The 19,970-nt window shown below is 40.2% G+C and overlaps 1 non-coding gene across 1 annotated transcript; it reads left to right on the top strand.

Annotated features, from left to right (window-relative positions):
- The first annotated feature begins 8,530 nt into the window (after nt 1-8,530).
- LOC131244724 (small nucleolar RNA R71) lies at nt 8,531-8,637 on the top strand. The gene has a single exon (XR_009170501.1). It is a non-coding gene; the product is annotated as a small nucleolar RNA R71 (small nucleolar RNA).
- Nucleotides 8,638-19,970: the final 11,333 nt, after the last annotated feature.

Below are 19,970 nucleotides of genomic sequence, written 5' to 3'. Positions count from 1 at the left end.
ACAGGTTCTATGTTGTGGGCCCCAACCATCACTAAAGAAGCAGCCACAAACATGTCCGAATAGTGAGCCACACATTTACTTAAAGAGTAGTCTATGGGGAGGCCATTGAGCAAGTATGCAATCGGCTCAATTCAATCAAACATGTGTGAGTGAGGGCTTGTAATAGGTTTGTGTGTGCTGGGTCCTTACTCTGGCTCTGGTGGTAGACTCTTAGCTGTTTCAACACCTGGTCAAGGGTTCGGGCACCCATAGGTGGTGAAATTCCACTACTGTGTGAGTATGTGGGGGTTATGTGTGAGTGTGTAAAAAAAAAAGGGTTTGTGTGTGTGATTAACAAGTGTGTTGTTCACTCCCCAAGTATAGGGTTGTGATGTAGTAATAAACTCGGTAAGACCGAGGTCGAATCCACAGGGACTGATACCTGTACGTTTCCTGAAACTAGGTAGAAATAGAACTAGTCTAGGATGTGATCTAAACCAAATAGAATTTAAGGAATAATTGTGGAATAATTATCTAAAACTTTAAGGAATTTAAAGGAAAGAAACTAGGGATTCAGAGGATCCACTTGTAGGGATCAGGGAGATCTTTTGCCTGCATCAAGAATCATGGAAATCAAACTGAACCTACTTGATCTAGTCTTCACAAGATGAAGGGTATATGAATTAGAATGGATTCCATCATCTAACCATGCCCAGGAGACAAAGCAAACAACAGGATTAAACTAATTACCAACCAATCAATAATGTATGAAGATTAGGAAGGGTATCGCCATCCGACCATGCCCATGAGACGATGGTGAACAACAGGGCTTCCTGACGTCATAAACATTAAAAGGGAAAAGAATATTCAAAGCCATTGCAGACCCATTGTAATTACAGTCACAACAGACCATTAAAGACTAAGAAAAATATTCCTTTAATAATCAACTAAAATCAACATCAGTTCAGTCTAAACAAAAGGCACAAGCAAAAAGGTCCCCCATCACGCTGCAAGCTTCACCTCTTAGCCCTAGCTAAGAGGTTCAGCCCAACATGAATGGGCTAGATCCAAAACAAAGCAAAATAAAATAAAAAGAAAAAAAAAAAAAAAAAAAACCAAACTCCAAGTTCTCTCTCTTGTGCAATAAGCCAAACCGATCCGTCCTCCACCCGTTCTTGGCTCCCCGTTTTTCTCTCCGTTTCTCTTCCTTTGTCCCCGCCCCCTTAACCCAAACCGAGACCTCTCCTTTTATCTTTCTTCTCACCTCCCTGCTGTGGAGTCCCTGCAGGACTCGGCTGCAGAAGCTGGAGACTCCTGTATGTAGAGCAGGAGGTCCGTGCGAAAGGCCGGAGTCCGTGGACGAGTTGGTTGCGGAGACGTCTTCACGCACAGCAGCCTAACTCGGAGTCTCCTCCTCTTCTTCTTCTTTGCTTTCCTTCCAAAAGGACAACGTCCTCTGGGAGCTTTCTGGCCCACCTACATGATGAACGGTTCAGATTAGCTGTCCGACCTCGCCTAAGGGCGTACAATCCGCCGTAAAAACCGGACGGCTTCCGGTTGCGAAAACAGGGTAGCGTCATTGACGCTGTGACGATGGTGGGCCCCATTTCACTGTCTTTTTGAAAAATCCGAGCCGTCCACTGCGTTCTACTCGAAAAATCAGGTGGGAAGCACTACTTTTGGATTAAATTTCATGTGACCCACGTTATCTTTCAAGTCACCGTTAATCATCCGTTTTAACAGCTGAAATCCACTCTCCATTATCTTCCGAGATTACGCCACCTAGGCGATGTTCACGCCCACCCTCTTGATACAATGGACGGTTCGGATCATCACTCCAGGTGTCGAGTGGGCCCCACTGAGGAGGACCGGCGGACGACAGCGAAAACGCTGTTGCGTTTTTTTTTTTTTAAAAAAATCTGAGTTTGAGTCGGTCAGCGCCTGCTGACCGACTTTGAATGCACGGGTGCACGGCTGGTGCACGTGATTGCTATGCACATTCATCACCGGCGGGGCCCCACAGAGATATTAATGAGAAATCCGTTCCGTCCATCAGTTTTGTCAGCTCATTTAAACTGTTGAGACCAAAAATGGAGAATATCCAGATATCAGGTGGGCCCCACTTAAGGATTTAAGGGGCTGATCTGTCCGTTGGGCCACTTTCACAGTGATCCAGGGGCTGAAATTTTACGTGTACGGTTTATTTATGGTCCTCAAGCCACGTGTGAAGTTTCGAACTGATCAGATGGTGGGAACCCTATGATCTTGCATTCTGGACACTTTTCAGGCCACTTGAGCTTCGATTCCTCGATTTCCGCGGACCCCTGGTGTATAATTTCGTCGCTCTTGGTCTTCTAGAGTCCGTCCCATGCTTTAGTGTCATCAGATCGGTAAATCCATGCTTTTTAGTGTCCTTTCTCAGTCCAAGCTCATGAAGACGCCCTGCATCACAAATTCAATTAAATTAGGCTATTAAACGATGTCATGCTTGTAAATCCATGCAATAAATGGGTCTGATATGCAATATTTGACCCTCAACACAACCCCCAACCAGCATTTTGCTAGTCCCGAGCAAAGTATGCGAAAAATAAGTTGAGAATTACAGGAGAATTTCTATGAACTCGAGTGATTTTGGAAAACAATCCAGATATTCAGAATTCAACAATTCATGAATGTTGGGCCTTACTCTCTCCTAGACTCAAACACACGATAAACTTCATTCAAAGTATTAGTCCCTTAATTAGAAATAATCCTAAACATTGAGTTCCACAGATGTAAAGTGTAATCCCAACTTTCAACATTAATATTCAATTCTTTATTTCAGGATATCGTTGGTAATCAACAAGAGAATTCATAATAACCAAAGCTTGCCTCAAAGATCATCTTTTCATTCCTTCAGCTTTTTTCTTTTTTTCTTTTTTAAAGACTAAAAACCAAGAAGGGGATTAAGTCCTCACCTATAGGGAGCAAACCTATAGTGAAGATTCTTTGCCTAACCTTTTTCAACGGTATCTCTTCCTTTTAATTGATCTTGACGGGCAATTGTTCAAGTTGGTTCCTTCTATGCTTACTGATCACCAAATTAACCCATCAGTTTCAAACTGAAATCTTAATGTGTAAGCGAGATGTGACATGTGAAATCATGACTCAATCAATGTTTACAACTTCTAATCATGGATTAATAATTAAACTTAACTGTGAAATCTAACGAGCAACTGAATCCAAGAGCAGTAAATCACCAACATTCCATATCCTGTAATTCTAAATCAAAGATGGTCATCCAATCACTTTGAATTCACCAGAAAGTCCAGAAAAAATTTAAAAATTTTCACAATTTTTGCTCAAGAAAATACTGATTAGGTAACCTAATCTCCCACCCCCAACTTAAAAGCTACATTGTCCTCAATGTAAAGGATATGAGTATGGAATGCGCATAGGACAACAAAAGTAAAGAAAGAGTGAAGGGAAGATAGTACCTGGATGATGAATCGTGAGAGACTTTCCAAGAGATCGCAGCATGGAATCCGGTCAGCACGAGAGAGAAAGTGACACAGAACTAACAAAAATAAAATCCTACCTATACCACTTTCGCAGGTGCTCTCGATTGCATTTAGCGCATGCAACAGGCCTTTAAACCCCTAGGTTACCCCTAGTGGACGAGTTGTAGTCTCGTGAGGGTTTGCAGTAATGTTACCCACAAACATTGAACTGACTAATGAAAAAAATGACATGAAATGAAGAACCTGGGTTGCCTCCCAGGAGCGCTAAGTTTATGTCTTCAGCTAGACCAAAGCAACTACCATAATCCTATGAAAGCGATAAACCTACCTATACGTCCATCAGACTAGGAGATCAGTCCTGGTAAACAGGATCAGTCAGAGGCATGGACATGTCCTCTGAATCAAATTTCTCGACAAATGGTTTCAATCGATGTCCATTGACTTTAAACTCATTGCCATTGTCGGGATCTCTTATCTCAATGGCCCCATGCGAAAAAACAGTGACAACAATATAAGGACCGGTCCAACGAGATCGAAGCTTACCCGGAAAGAGATGTAATCGAGAATTGTACAAAAGGACCTTCTGACCAGGCGTGAATGATTTTCGCGAAATGTGTTGGTCATGAAATGCTTTCATCTTGTCCTTGTAAATTCTCGAATTATCGTATGCATCATTCCGGATTTCTTCAAGTTCATTCAATTGAAGTTTGCGTAGCGAGCCAGCGTTGTCCAGATTGAAATTAAGATTTTTGATCGCCCAGTATGCTTTATGTTCCAACTCCACAGGCAAGTGACAAGCTTTCCCATAGACAAGTCTAAAGGGAGACATTCCAATATGGGTTTTAAAGGCAGTACGGTATGCCCATAAGGCATCGGTCAATCGGATTGACCAATCCTTACGATCTGGGTTAACCGTTTTTTCCAAAATGTGTTTAATCTCCCTATTGGAAATCTCAGCTTGTCCACTTGTCTGCGGATGGTATGGGGTGCTCACCTTATGAGAGATACCGTATTTCTTCATTAAGCTCTCGAATGGTCTATTACAAAAATGTGAGCCCCCATCACTAATGATGGCTCGAGGCGTTCCGAATCGAGAAAGGATGTTCTCTTTCAGGAATTTAATGACCGTGCGATGGTCATTCTTTCGACACGGAATCGCTTCAACCCATTTAGTGACATAATCCACGGCGAGCAAAATATACAGATTTCCAAACGATTGGGGGAATGGTCCCATGAAATCGATGCCCCAGCAATCAAATGCTTCAATGATAAGGATGAGATTCAAAGGCATCATATTTCGACGGACAATGCTCCCAATTTCGACAACGCTCACAAGCTTTGCAAAACTCATGAGTGTCCCCGAACATAGTGGGCCATAAAAGCCACATCGCAGAATCTTGGCCGTGGTCTTTTTAGCAGTAAAGTGACCACCACTGAGAGTGTCAGAAGGAGATGACACTCTAATGCTCATCGTCTGGCATACATCTCCTTAAGATTTAATCTGGGCAATATTTAAATAAATATGGATCGTCCCAAAAAAAGTTGCACACCTTGGTAAAGAATTTCTTCTTATCTTGCGCAGTCCAATGTGTTAGTATAGAACCTGTGATAAGAAAATTAGCAATATTAGCGAACCAAGGTGAATGGGAGACTCTAAACAATTGTTCCTCAGGGAACATGTCATTGATATGGGTCGCCTCAAGGGAATCAGAGGTATTAAGGCGAGAAAGGTGATCAGCCACTACGTTCTCTACTCCTTTTTTATCTTTAATTTCCAAATCAAATTCTTGGAGTAGAAGGATCCATCTTATCAAGCGGGGCTTAGAATCATTCTTAGAAAGAAGATACTTCAGTGCCGCATGATCTGTATATATAATGATCTTGGATCCGATCAGGTAGGACCTAAATTTGTCCAAGGCGAACACTACGGCTAAGAGTTCCTTTTCCGTAGTCGAGTAGTTCACTTGGGCAGGATTTAGAGTCCTACTTACGTAGTGAATGACGTAGGGCTTCTTGTCTTTTCTCTGGCCTAGGACCGCCCTAAGAGCATAATCAGAAGCGTCGCACATAAGCTCAAAAGGAAGGTTCCAGTCGGGTGGCTGCATGATAGGTGCAGTGGTTAATGTGCCTTTAAGCTTGGTGAAAGCTTCCTGGCATTGCTCAGTCCACTCGTACGGAACATCCTTTTGAAGAAGATTACATAATGGACGAGAGAGGAGACTAAAGTCCTTTATGAATCGCTTGTAAAATCCTGCGTGTCCTAAGAAGGATCGCACGTCTCTGATGTTCTTGGGTGGAGGTAGGTTAGAGATAAGATCGATTTTTGCCTTATCTACCTCGATTCCTTTGGCCGAGATGATATGCCCAAGGACAATTTCCTTCTGAACCATGAAATGACACTTCTCCCAATTAAGTACCAGGTTCTTTTCTTCACATCTTTTCAGCACACATTTAAGACTTTCCAAGCACTTGCTGAAAGATGGACCGTAAACAGAGAAATCGTCCATGAAGACCTCTAGATATTGCCCCACCATGTCAGAAAAGATACTAAGCATACATCGCTGAAAGGTGGCAGGGGCATTACATAGTCCGAATGGCATCCTTCGATAGCAAAGGTGCGTAGGGACATGTAAATGTGGTCTTTTCCTGGTCTTCGTGGGCTATCTCTATCTGGTTATAGCACGAATACCTCAAGGAATCAGTAATAGGAATGACCAGACCTTTTCCAGGATCCGATCAATGAATGGTAAAGGAAAGTGGTCTTTCCTCGTGACGTATTTAACTTCCTGTAGTCAATGCACATTCTCCAACCAGTAGTGACTCTAGTTGGCACGAGTTCATTATTAGCATTGGCTACGATGGTGATTCCAGACTTCTTAGGAACCACTTGAGTTGGACTCACCCACTGACTGTCAGATATAGGGTATATAATACCCACGTCCAGTAGTTTAAGCACCTCGGCTTTAACCACTTCCTTCATATTTGGATTTAGTCTACGTTGTGGTTGCCGAGCGGTTTTTGCATTATCCTCAAGATATATTTGGTGAGTACAAATCGAGGGATCGATTCCTTTGAGGTCGGCTATCGTCCATCCCAGGGCTCCTTTATGCTCAATGAGAGTAGATATAAGCATACTCTCCTGTTCTTTCTCCAGGTGGGCAGAGATCACCACCGGGTATGTCTCATCTTGACCTAAATATGCATATTTCAAATCAGAGGGCAACGGTTTTAGGTCAAGCTTCGGCGGCTTGAGGTTAGACGGTAGAGGCACTACATCAGTTTGTGGTAATTCTTCAAATTGTGGCCTCCATCGGTTAACTTCAAGTACCGGTGCAGTATCAAGCAAAGCGCACGTCTCCCTAATCATGTCATCATCAAAATCATGGGAGTGGGCCAGGCACGTCTCTAGATGGTCGGAGGATAAGGTCAGAGGTGTCGTATCTTCCACGAAAGAGTCAATCATGTTAATGTCGTGGAAATCGTCATCATCCTCTGAGTTGCTGCCGTTATTGAAAAAAATGTTTGACTCCAATGTCAAATTTTCAAAAGACATAGTCATGATACCATTCCTACAATTGATAATTGCATTTGACGTGGCAAGGAATGGGCGACCAAGAATGACGGGAATCTGAGTGCTCATGTTATTGATGGGTTCGGTGTCCAGGATGATAAAGTCTACAGGGTAGTAAAATCTATCAACTTGGACCAACACATCCTCAATTATCCCTCTTGGTACACGAACAGAGCGATCAGCAAGTTGTAGTGTGGTTAGGGTGGGTTTTAATTCACCCAAACCTAACTGTTTGTATACCGAGTAAGGAATCAGATTGACGCTCGCTCCTAAGTCAAGAAGTGCGTGATCAATTCGATGGTTCCCGATTACACATGATATGGTTGGGCTACCGGGATCCTTGAATTTCTGCGGCACGTCTTGCTTCAGGATGGCACTCACTTTCTCAGTCAAGAAGATTTTCTTTTGAATAATTTTCCGTCGCTTGGTCGTGCATAAGTCTTTTAGGAATTTAGCATATGAAGGTATCTGTTTAACGACATCAAGTAGAGGAATGTTGACTTTCACCTGTTTCAACACCTCTAGGATATCCTGAGAGTTAGAGAGAGATTTTGGTGAAACCAACCGTTGGGGGAATGGAGCAACTGGCTTCTCTAAAAGTTCCGGTTCCACTTTTTGTGGGGCATCACTGGATCCATCATTGTTGTCCCCTTTTGGTTCTTGAGGCTTTTCGGGCCTAACCGGAAGAGTTTTATCAATGATCTTCCCACTCCTAAGAGTGGTGATGGATTTAGCATGTCTCATCTGATTTGAAGAGCTGGGATCATTATTCTCGTACTGCGGTTTAGGATTGGGGAGAGGTTGTGCAGGAAGCATCCCCTTTTCTATAACCGTCATACGAGAATCTATCTTTTGCATAAAATCTGTGATTCCCCGCATTGCCTGAGCCAGCTCTTGTATGGGATTTTGAACCGGTTCCTCTTGAGGTTTCACTTGATTTGGATTTTGATTGAAGAAACCTGGAGGAGTCGCCGTTTGTCCATTCCTCCAACTAAAGTTTGGATGATTTTTCCAGCTAGGATTGTATGTGTTGGAGTTAGGTCCAGTAAAAGGTCTTTGATAGTTATTTACGGCATTGGCTTGTTCATTCAACACTCCTCGAAAGGCAGGTATTGTAGGACAGTTTTCAGTTGTGTGAATGTTGCAATCACAAATGCCGCAAACAATTTCATTGACCTTATCCTTCTTTCCTTCCATGGCCTCAACTTTCCTTATGAGCGTAGTCACTTTACACTTGAGATCATCCTCTTCTTTCAAGAGATATAATCCACCTTTCTCCTTTGATTGAGTTGGCCTAGACGTGGTGTTCGACTTTGGGTAATAGTCCCAAGATTGTGTTTTTTTAGCCAAACTGTCGAGGTAGTCCCATACCTCGTTGACATCTTTATTAATGAATTCTCCATTACACATTGTCTCGACCATTTGGCGCATGGAAGATGTCAGTCCATCGTAGAAAAAATTTGTAATGCGCCACGTTTCAAATCCGTGTTGTGGGCATGAACTGACCAAATCTTTAAACCTTTCCCAACATTGGAAGAATGTTTCATCTTCCTTTTGGGCAAAGTTCATGATTGCTTTTCTGAGGGTAATCGTTTTATGATGTGGGAAGAATTTTTTTATGAATTCCCTCTGCATGTCGTTCCATGTGCCAATGGATCTAGGACGCAGTGAATGTAACCACGTCTTAGCTTTCTCTTTTAAGGAAAAAGGAAAGAGTTTAACCCTAATTGTATCTTAAGGATACATTAGGAAAACATAATGTAGCTATTATTTCATCGAACTCTTTCAAATGTAAATATGGACTTTGATTCAAGTCCATGGAATTTGGGAAGGAGTTGGATAACTCTGGCTTGATGTCCATTTGTCCTGTGTTTTCGGGAAAAATCATGCATGAGGCGTACTCACTCCGCCGGTTGTAGAAAATCTCGTAAAGTACGAGGCGGGGTGCTGTTGCACCTCATTCTCATCTTGGGTATCCTCCACCCCGGGTGGAAGTAGAGGAGGTTGGTGTTCAGCCATACTTCAATTAACTCGGGGGATTTCGAGCGGTGTCTAATCCTGCGATGGATAGTCAACCCTCAACCACTCCTCCTTCATCAAGAGACGTCGAGTGTCGTCACGGGCCCACTTGGGCATGAAAAACTCGCGACCCTCGATTAAAAACCTAATCCTAAGAAAGGAAAAGAAAATCTAGAAAGAAAGAGAGAGTTGGAAAGAAATTACCAAATTGGAGTCCTAAGTGAAAAACCTGCAAAATAAAACAAAAATAAGTTAGATTCTTAAAAAGAGAAGAATGATACTTTAAAAGAAAAATAACAGTAACTTAATTTCTAAAAGAAGGTATTCTTTAAAGAAAAGCGAAAATTTCTAAAGTAAACTAAGAAAGTCCTATACTAGAAAGTAAATTACTAAAAGAGAATTAAAAAAATAGAAAGTAGGGAAGGAGTGTACCAAAATAGAGATTTCTATCTTAACGGCCTACAAAATAGGAAGGTTAGTTTCTAAACAAAAATTCTAAAAATAAATTAAGAAACAAAATTAGATTCTAAAAGTGTTAGAATTAGAAAGTTACTAAAATTTAAACCCTAATTCTAAAAATATGAAAAAGTAGAGAGATTAGGAATGAATTACCAATGTAGAAACTTATGTCCAGATCCTATAAAACAGGAAACAAGTTAGTTTTGAACTCAAATAAAAATAAATAAATAAATAAAAACTAAGGTTAGTAAAATCCTAATCTTAAACTAATCCTAAAACCAATTAATTTCAGAAAATCGTAACCGTCAGTCCCCGGCAACGGCGCCAAAAACTTGTTCACTCCCCAAGTATAGGGTTGTGATGTAGTAATAAACTCGGTAAGACCGAGGTCGAATCCACAGGGACTGATACCTGTATGTTTCCTGAAACTAGGTAGAAATAGAACTAGTCTAGGATGTGATCTAAACCAAATAGAATTTAAGGAATAATTGTGGAATAATTATCTAAAACTTTAAGGAATTTAAAGGAAAGAAACTAGGGATTCAGAGGATCCACTTGTAGGGATCAGGGAGATCTTTTGCCTGCATCAAGAATCATGGAAATCAAACTGAACCTACTTGATCTAGTCTTCACAAGATGAAGGGTATATGAATTAGAATGGATTCCATCATCTAACCATGCCCAGGAGACAAAGCAAACAACAGGATTAAACTAATTACCAACCAATCAATAATGTATGAAGATTAGGAAGGGTATCGCCATCCGACCATGCCCATGAGACGATGGTGAACAACAGGGCTTCCTGACGTCATAAACATTAAAAGGAAAAAGAATATTCAAAGCCATTGCAGACCCATTGTAATTACAGTCACAACAAACCATTAAAGACTAAGAAAAATATTCCTTTAATAATCAACTAAAATCAACATCAGTTCAGTCTAAACAAAAGGCACAAGCAAAAAGGTCCCCCATCACGCTGCAAGCTTCACCTCTTAGCCCTAGCTAAGAGGTTCAGCCCAACATGAATGGGCTGGATCCAAAACAAAGCAAAATAAAATAAAAAGAAAAAAAAATAAATAAATAAAAACCAAACTCCAAGTTCTCTCTCTTGTGCAATAAGCCAAACCGATCCGTCCTCCACCCGTTCTTGGCTCCCCGTTTTTCTCTCCGTTTCTCTTCCTTTGTCCCCGCCCCCTTAACCCAAACCGAGACCTCTCCTTTTATCTTTCTTCTCACCTCCCTGCTGTGGAGTCCCTGCAGGACTCGGCTGCAGAAGCTGGAGACTCCTGTATGTAGAGCAGGAGGTCCGTGCGAAAGGCCGGAGTCCGTGGACGAGTTGGTTGCGGAGACGTCTTCACGCACAGCAGCCTAACTCGGAGTCTCCTCCTCTTCTTCTTCTTTGCTTTCCTTCCAAAAGGACAACGTCCTCTGGGAGCTTTCTGGCCCACCTACATGATGAACGGTTCAGATTAGCTGTCCGACCTCGCCTAAGGGCGTACAATCCGCCGTAAAAACCGGACGGCTTCCGGTTGCGAAAACAGGGTAGCGTCATTGACGCTGTGACGATGGTGGGCCCCATTTCACTGTCTTTTTGAAAAATCCGAGCCGTCCACTGCGTTCTACTCGAAAAATCAGGTGGGAAGCACTACTTTTGGATTAAATTCCATGTGACCCACGTTATCTTTCAAGTCACCGTTAATCATCCGTTTTAACAGCTGAAATCCACTCTCCATTATCTTCCGAGATTACGCCACCTAGGCGATGTTCACGCCCACCCTCTTGATACAATGGACGGTTCGGATCATCACTCCAGGTGTCGAGTGGGCCCCACTGAGGAGGACCGGCGGACGACAGCGAAAACGTTGTTGCGTTTTTTTTTTTTAAAAAAAAAATCTGAGTTTGAGTCGGTCAGCGCCTGCTGACCGACTTTGAATGCACGGGTGCACGGCTGGTGCACGTGATTGCTATGCACATTCATCACCGGCGGGGCCCCACAGAGATATTAATGAGAAATCCGTTCCGTCCATCAGTTTTGTCAGCTCATTTAAACTGTTGAGACCAAAAATGGAGAATATCCAGATATCAGGTGGGCCCCACTTAAGGATTTAAGGGGCTGATCTGTCCGTTGGGCCACTTTCACAGTGATCCAGGGGCTGAAATTTTACGTGTATGGTTTATTTATGGTCCTCAAGCCACGTGTGAAGTTTCGAACTGATCAGATGGTGGGAACCCTATGATCTTGCATTCTGGACACTTTTCAGGCCACTTGAGCTTCGATTCCTCGATTTCCGCGGACCCCTGGTGTATAATTTCGTCGCTCTTGGTCTTCTAGAGTCCGTCCCATGCTTTAGTGTCATCAGATCGGTAAATCCATGCTTTTTAGTGTCCTTTCTCAGTCCAAGCTCATGAAGACGCCCTGCATCACAAATTCAATTAAATTAGGCTATTAAACGATGTCATGCTTGTAAATCCATGCAATAAATGGGTCTGATATGCAATATTTGACCCTCAACATGTGTACATATCCAAGTTGTACTTGATTCAATGTTTGATTGAACGCTAGTAGCCCCACGTTGAGACGATTGAATAAAAATGAATTTGAAGATTCAAATATCATTTCAACCAATGATTGAAATAGCGACCAAGCAATTTGTGAAAGGATAGAGGTTAGTCATTCTTGATGAATTTTTTATTTTTTAAATTTACATTGACTTTTCTTTTATTAATAATTATAGCCAATATACTTCTCAAAAGAGCAAGGATAGATAGATAAACCAAAAATACTAAAGCAATACTAATTTTATTAATTTTTGAATGAAGCTTTTTACGATTAATCGAATAAAAATACCTAGAGAAAATAAAAAAATAAATACCTAATCTATCTAGGTGCACAAATGATTCAGAAAGATGGTTAACAGGATGTGACCAAAATGATTGATCACCTCAGTAAAAACTCCGTTGATCGGGATCCATCAATGTAAAGTTATGGATATGTTTAATTTGATTATATGGTATTATAGTAATGATGCCAGACAATAGTAAGTTATGCTAAAACTAAATTAGGCTATGCTAAGATAAAAGTAAAATAAATTGTGTTTGACGTGGGCCTTGAGCTTTTCATCTTATGCTCCTTTTATAGGTTGTCAATACAGCAAAAATCTCACTAGGTTTCCTTGATAGTCTATAATTTCCACAACAACAACTTTCGATGTAGTCTTTCTGTGGGAAGTCTCGTACATCTGAAACTATCTGTTAGATATCCAGTACTTTTACAGAGATGGTCCTCTATTGAAGTCCTTCGGGATAATGCTGCATTTAAAAATAACTCGATTGAAGTCATCTCCAGCCTTCCTACTATAATGCCCTTATGATCATGGAATTGGTGAGACCGGATTTGTTAGATCGAGATCTTTCATTCTCTTGATTCCGATTCTCTCCAATATAAGCCTGTATTGCTACCAATCTACTCAAATACTGGTATGATATTTGGATATTTAGAATTTTCATATTCACCATAAGAGCTCGGAATGTCTATATCGGTGATTGGATCCTTGCTTCAGTAGGTCTTTTATAAACGTGCTAGCTATGCCGACTTATTCAAATACTACACGAATCATGATCACATGTCATTCAATGTTTCAATCCCCTAAAGGCATATATACAGTTTTGTGCCACCGTATTTATAATGGAAGCTGAATACAAGGCTGTAAAAGGCATCTTCAAATGCCAGTACAATTTCGTTAGCATTAAACCCATGGTGTTAACATATGGCGACATTTTATTGATCCACGTCTATGTGTTGAAAATGAGTATAAACAGATGCAAGGGCAATCTTAACAGTCAGAAATCCAATACTAACTAGGGAAGTAAGGTGATGTGATATTGTTATCTATTCCATAAACATATTTTAGTCCTTTTCTTTATTTTTAATTAAATATTTAAAATATTTATTTTTTAAAATGGTATTTCTGATTATTTGTGATTAGCACACTGATTTGAAAATTACTCAGAAATTAATAGCAACAAATGTTTAAAATACCATAGCCTCCGTTGATTTTGAGTGAAGTTGAGAGGGATTGGAAGATATCATTGGGAGACCTCTAATTTTTTGTTTGTTGGGTGAGTGTTTGGCTTACAAATTGCAATCATATCACTTTAGAATTCCCTGATTTCCCTTCTCTTTCTACGCGCTAGTAGACGGAACATTCTAGAGAGACGCTCCTCACCAATCTTTTGCCTTGTATCATAGATAATTTAATTTGAAGTCTTCCAACATGGAAGGGTCTGAATGGACGAATTCTCTACAATGAAAATGTTCCCAGTTTGTCTCCTAACTTTGAGAATAAAATCACCAACAACGACTCGATCATTTATTTTGACCAAATCAAACGTACGGTTGAGATTTTATTCCATGAAATGACCCTATTAATCATCAAAATAACAATATGTGATGCCCTCACCACATCCCATTTTCAGTGGTGTAAAAAGACTGGTACTCGGCAAAGATTCACACAAGCCAATTTATTCTAAGATACTAGCTAGCCTAACATCTACGTGCTAGTAGCTAGTAGATGGAACATTCTGCAGTGAGGAACACCAACGAGGCTCTCACCTTCTGCCCCACCACTTAGTGATCCTGGCCGTTCATCCAGAAGGTCCCTCTTTTTTTCTTTTTTTTTTTTAATGGTTCACATGGAAAAAAGAGAGTAACTGATTGCAGATATCCCTGTCGTACAAACTTATGTGAGCAGGAAACTATGGGTTCAATACGTATTTTTGGAGTATGAGGGTTTCTATTCAGCGAGAATTACGCGTTTTCGACCGTTGAGGTGGGGATCTGCTAAATGAACGGTCTGGATCAAACGTAGGTAGAGCAAAAGGAGCTAGCGACTTAATTTCAATCAAGCAGCCATGTATGAGAATTTCAGATAGTTTAATACTTTTAAATTGTGAAGGTGGACAGGTTTACCTTAAACTAATGGTTACTCGGGGAAGGTCGTACGGGAGCTCATCTACTGCCTCTCCGATCGTGTACCGTACATGTGCAACATGTGCGGGTACCATCAGTTATTCTCAACCAGTTAAAAAGTTGCTTTGGTTGAAATATCCTAACCGTCTATCTTTTCTCATTTAATGTGAGCCATTCGTGGCGTTTGTCTGAAAGTGTCCGTCTGTATGGTACCAATTGAAGGGTTAGGATTATTCATATAGTGTGATTTTTGGGCTTTTGCCCATTTAGTAGTTGACCTATCGAATGGACAGTTTAGATGAAGGGAATTTATGCCATGCGTGCAGCAATGTCATGGAGGCATGGTACATGCGATACCACGTGAGGCACAGTTTCTCTTGCCGTGTTTTAAAAGGCTGCTACATGAGCATAAACATCCACCAAGCGTAGGTGGAAATGGAATAGACATAAAAACACGCTTTCTGGAAAGAAAGGTGGGAAGTTTCGCCTGCAAAGGAGTGTGAAATGAGAACTTTTTAGCCAAAAACTTGGGTACTCTGGCAGAGTGTGATAGCTGATATGCAGGCACTGAGAAATTGCACGTGTGGAATGTAGTACCTTTAATAAAACGTTTCAAATCATGTGTCCCATCTTATATTAGTTGTGAACCAAAAATAACACGGATTTGATGTTAAAACTTGCTGATTGGCGAATATTCCACACGGTTTCGGTGGATTCCTTACTGCGGACCCCACCTTGATGAATGTTCCTTACATCCATGCTGTCCACCCGTTTTTAAAGCTCATTTTATTTTATGGCATGATCTAAAAAATGAAGCAGATCTAAATCTCAGGTGCACCACACCACAGGAAAGAGTGGTTATTGAGCATTAAAACTTCTTGTGGGCCACACAAGTTTTGGATCAAACTGAATTTTGTGTGGTCCCTCCTTACATGTCTCTGTGACCTTATAAACAGGTTGGATGGAAAATAAACATTCCATTGGCCCCCCAGGAAGTTTTTAATGATTGGTTAACAAGTGTTTCCTGTGGTGTGGTCCAACTAAGATTTGGATCTACTTCATATTTTGCATGATTCCCCAAACGGATCTGTTAAAACGGATGGATGGCGTGGATGTAAGGCACATACATCACAGTGGGCCCCACAGTTAGGGATCCACAGAAGCCGGGGCCAATGAAAAATAGTGGTACTAATTCAACCAATCAGAGGTTACCATCGTGTCATTATTCAGTTTGAGCTAGTGTGTGAAACGTGTACAACTTCAGAGTCTCTACACATCAATTGTCACACGCTAGCATAGCATCTAAAAACTTGCTGAACCTTTTTTTGGATTCAAGCAATGTTGGTAAGACGCAACAAAAACAGGTCTATCTAACCTCCGTTATACGCAATAATACACAGGAAAGGTAAGAAAATAAGGAGAGCTTATCAAACCTCCAATATATCCAATCATGTACAGGAAAGCTAAGAAAATAAGGAGAGCTTCTCTCTGAAATATGTGACAAATCAAGGGAGGAAATAGTTTCCTTTTTTCCATGGCCCACCAAGGCTTTGGTTTAGAGTGAAAGTCGAGCCTTGGGAGTTTCATGGGGTGTTGCATCACATGGTCGATTTAGATTTTGGGCCTACATTACTCGTGTGATGAGTTGTAAAAAAGTTCTTTCAAGTTCTCATGAGAACTAGTTCACAAGTGAGTATTCCTATATGGGCTATGTTATTACTATCATTGTACCATGTAATATGTCGGAAAAATAATGAATCTTATACACAAAAAAGGATGATGGAAAAAGATAATGAGTCAATTAGATCTATCGGGTTCAAGGCACGACTTGAATAGTTGATGAAGACAAACTTATTATCTTTTTTTTTGATACTTCCGGCAAGTGCAAATGAAAGAAATCTGCAAATTGTTTTTAAAATACAATAAACTCTCAATCTGAATTTCAACACAAAAATTTGCACATTTAAGTGTTAAACAGATTTTTCATTTTTACACCGATATACCTTTAAGATGTTCAGAAAAAAAACACTAATATACCTTTAAGACATTTAGAAAAAAACATAGAAGAGGTCAGATTCGAGATTATAATATCTATGATTTGTAACAATTGTAGGGTCATGGAGTTCTTCCCGAAGAGATGCAACAAATAATTTTCTTCTATGAAAAAGTTTTCATGAAAGGACATGACCTTGAGGTTAAAATAATATTCTTCAATTGTCACGATCGCTCTCAATCAACACTGTTATTTACGCCATGTGTGCGAACAATGCATAACATTATCCTTGAGGAGATTTAAACCTTACTTGGGGAAGCAAAATCCATTCTCTTACCATATGTTATACATTTTATTTATGAAAAATTTTAATAATCGATATATTTACTTACTAAAAATAAATATACATTAGAAAAATGGGCTAGGTGGGCCCATCTATTCATCCTTAGCACTAACCTAACCCATCTTACATTTCGAGCCCTAGCCGAGCCCTCGGGCAAAGTATAATGGCTCAAGCCCTAGCCCTTCAAGGCTGTAGGCAGCCTATCTGTTGGGCACGATTGTGCAATCATAGCCTTCGAATTTGTGCCATACAAAGGTCCACGGCCAACTGAAAAAGACCCAACCGTGCAGATGCTAGGCAGAAGGGCCATCCATTCATCAAGTCATCCTCAAAGGTACGTTGCTTGTGGACCGTTGGTCTTCCTCTTCAACCCAATGAGCGGCCTGGGTCTCTTAAGTTAGGCAGACATTGCACATGCATGCCGAGATATGGGTGTAATTATTATCTTTGGTGCGATAATGTGAAACAGGTGATTGCGTATTCCACATGAAACGGTGTTTGTATGCTTTACGAATCTTATCACTCTTTCCTTTTGCATTAGATCTGAGTGGATGACTTTCAAATGCAATTAAAACTGAAGCTTTATGAATAAACGTATTTTGGTAATTGATATATACACCTACCTTTGATTGATCTGCGTACACTCATTTCCCATTCTAGGAATAGGTATACTAAACTTTTGTACTATCTTAATTCCCAAAATGCAGAAAGGTACTCATTTTCTTAGCTGTATATCACATAGAGAATATTCCAACAAACCCATGTGCTTGACATGATGTGTTTACCGAATGAGAATGTGATGTACGACAGGTAATTGATGACTTAATGGAGGGTCACAAATGGACAATTTTACTAAAAGGACCTTAATTGGGAAAAAAATGCCATTATGCGATTGAAAGTGGACGCTTTAGCCTAAATGTACATGATAGCTCTATGCTTCAACCAACAAAAAGCTTAGCGAAATGGGAGAGGATTAGGCAAGACCCCAACCTTAACCATGATGGTGCAATCCTTATGGTGGGCCACTTATCTATTATGTATCCATAATGCTAATCCGCTTTTTCAGATCATTTTAGGACATGATCTCTAAGAAAGAAAAAGATCCAATCTTAAGTGAACCATACTTTAGGAAACCATGGTGATGGAGCACCCTATCATTAAAAACTTCTTAGGACGCACTTTAATTTTTCTATAGTGTTTGTTTGCCATCCAATCCCATTCATAAAGTCACATAAGCTTAGATGAAGGAAAAAGGAAAAAAGAAGAAGAAGCTAATATTAGCTTGAGGTATGACCCATTAATGATCAATCACCATGGTTTCCTATGGTAAGATCCACCAAATAATTAGATCTGTTTCATTTTTGAGATCATGCACTCAAATAATCCTGAAAAGGATGGATAGCATGGATATAGAAAGATACATTAAGATAGGCTCCACAGTAAGGGCTGTACTGTCTTGGGGGAGGCTACACTGGTTGTGAATTGAGTAAACTCTTCAGGGCCTACCAGTATCTATGTGTCTTATCCATGTTCCCCATCTATTTTACTAACTCATTCTAGGACCTGAGCCCAAAATTGAAGCATGTGCAAAGCTAAAGTGGGCCACACCACAGAAACAGTGAAAATTGAACATATACGATTGAAAACTTCATGACGGCCACATAAGTTTTGGATCAAGCTGGTATTTGTGTTTTCCCATAATCAATGTTTGTGTGACCTTATGAATACGATTGGATGAAAATAACATCATTGTAGGCCCTAGGAAGGTTTCAATGAGGGGTGTCACAATCTCCACTGTTTCTCGTGTTGTGGCCAACTTGAGCTTTAGATATGCTTCAATTTTGGACACATGCTCTAAAATGAACTGCTAAAACAGATGGATGGCGTGCTAAGCCACATACATAATTTTGAACACTACAGAGGTTACTCAGTACACTATAGCTTACTGAGTTAGTAGGCAATTCGCAGCAAAATTCAATTGATTTAGGTATTAGAACTTATTATTTTTAGTAAATTTGATTTTTCTTAATTTTTGGGTTTTAAGAGTCTAATTGTAGGCCAGTGTCTTTATTTTTCTCAATTAAAAGTTATTTTATGAGTTATACTATTTTTGGTAAAAAAAAAATATTTCAGAAAAATAATATCTAATTTTTAATCAAAATAGGAATCTAGAGATGCTTTTGCTCATATAAGCATTTTAAATACGTTGTAAATCAACATTTTATTCAATAATATCAATTATATATTTTTATTTTAGATACTTATCTTCTTGGGAATTTAGAAAGACTTCAATGTTACAGCATTAGTTGATGCGTAATCGCTAAGATACTGTATATGTGCATACAATTATCTAAAGTTAAACAGTCTAGATTTTAAGGTCTGTTTTGAGATATATTGTGAAAGTTTACTCTGATTTGATTACTTCACTGATTGATTTGTGGACACTTAGAGAATGGTTGAGACGAAAAATAATCAAAGCTCTGAATTCAGAAAACAAGTATGTGTTGAGATTGTTCAAGTAAATTTTTATTAGAATGATGGGATGCTATGGTCTATAGTACATTCGTGCACAATTTACAAGTGGCTGCATATCAACAACAGAGCTCTATTAGAATATCAAATAACTCCCATGAAATGAAAGAGAAAAAGACCACCTGCCATTCGTCTGAAACTCAGCCAATAGTCTCCAAGTAGTTAAGTACTGCCGATCTACATTCTTGAACGGTCTGCATCTTAGTTAAGGCCTAAGGGTGGCAATTAGCTGGGCCTGGGCGTGGACCGACACTTAAGACCTGAGGCCCATGGCTCGAGCCATCATGGGCCTAGCTCATCAGGCCCAATCTCAAGCCCGAAAAATTGGTTTATCCCGGCTTGAAAATTTGATAAAATCCTCTCTCTCTCTCTCTCTCTCTCTCTCTCTCTCTCTCTCTCTCTCTCTCACACACACACACACACACACACACACACACACACATTCTAATAAACACCACATTGACCAGAATTTCTTGTACATGATAAACAAGGCCACCTCAATCATGTTTGTATGATTGCTCTAAAATAGGGCCCATTGGCATTCTCATAAACCTTTAGTTCCTTAGCCTCATTCAATCTAGTCTAATTAGAACCGTTGATCTATG

Source organism: Magnolia sinica, chromosome 4 (genome assembly GCF_029962835.1).
Source record: "Magnolia sinica isolate HGM2019 chromosome 4, MsV1, whole genome shotgun sequence".
Lineage (NCBI taxonomy): Eukaryota > Viridiplantae > Streptophyta > Magnoliopsida > Magnoliales > Magnoliaceae > Magnolia > Magnolia sinica.
This window is presented reverse-complemented; position numbering and strand designations above follow the sequence as displayed.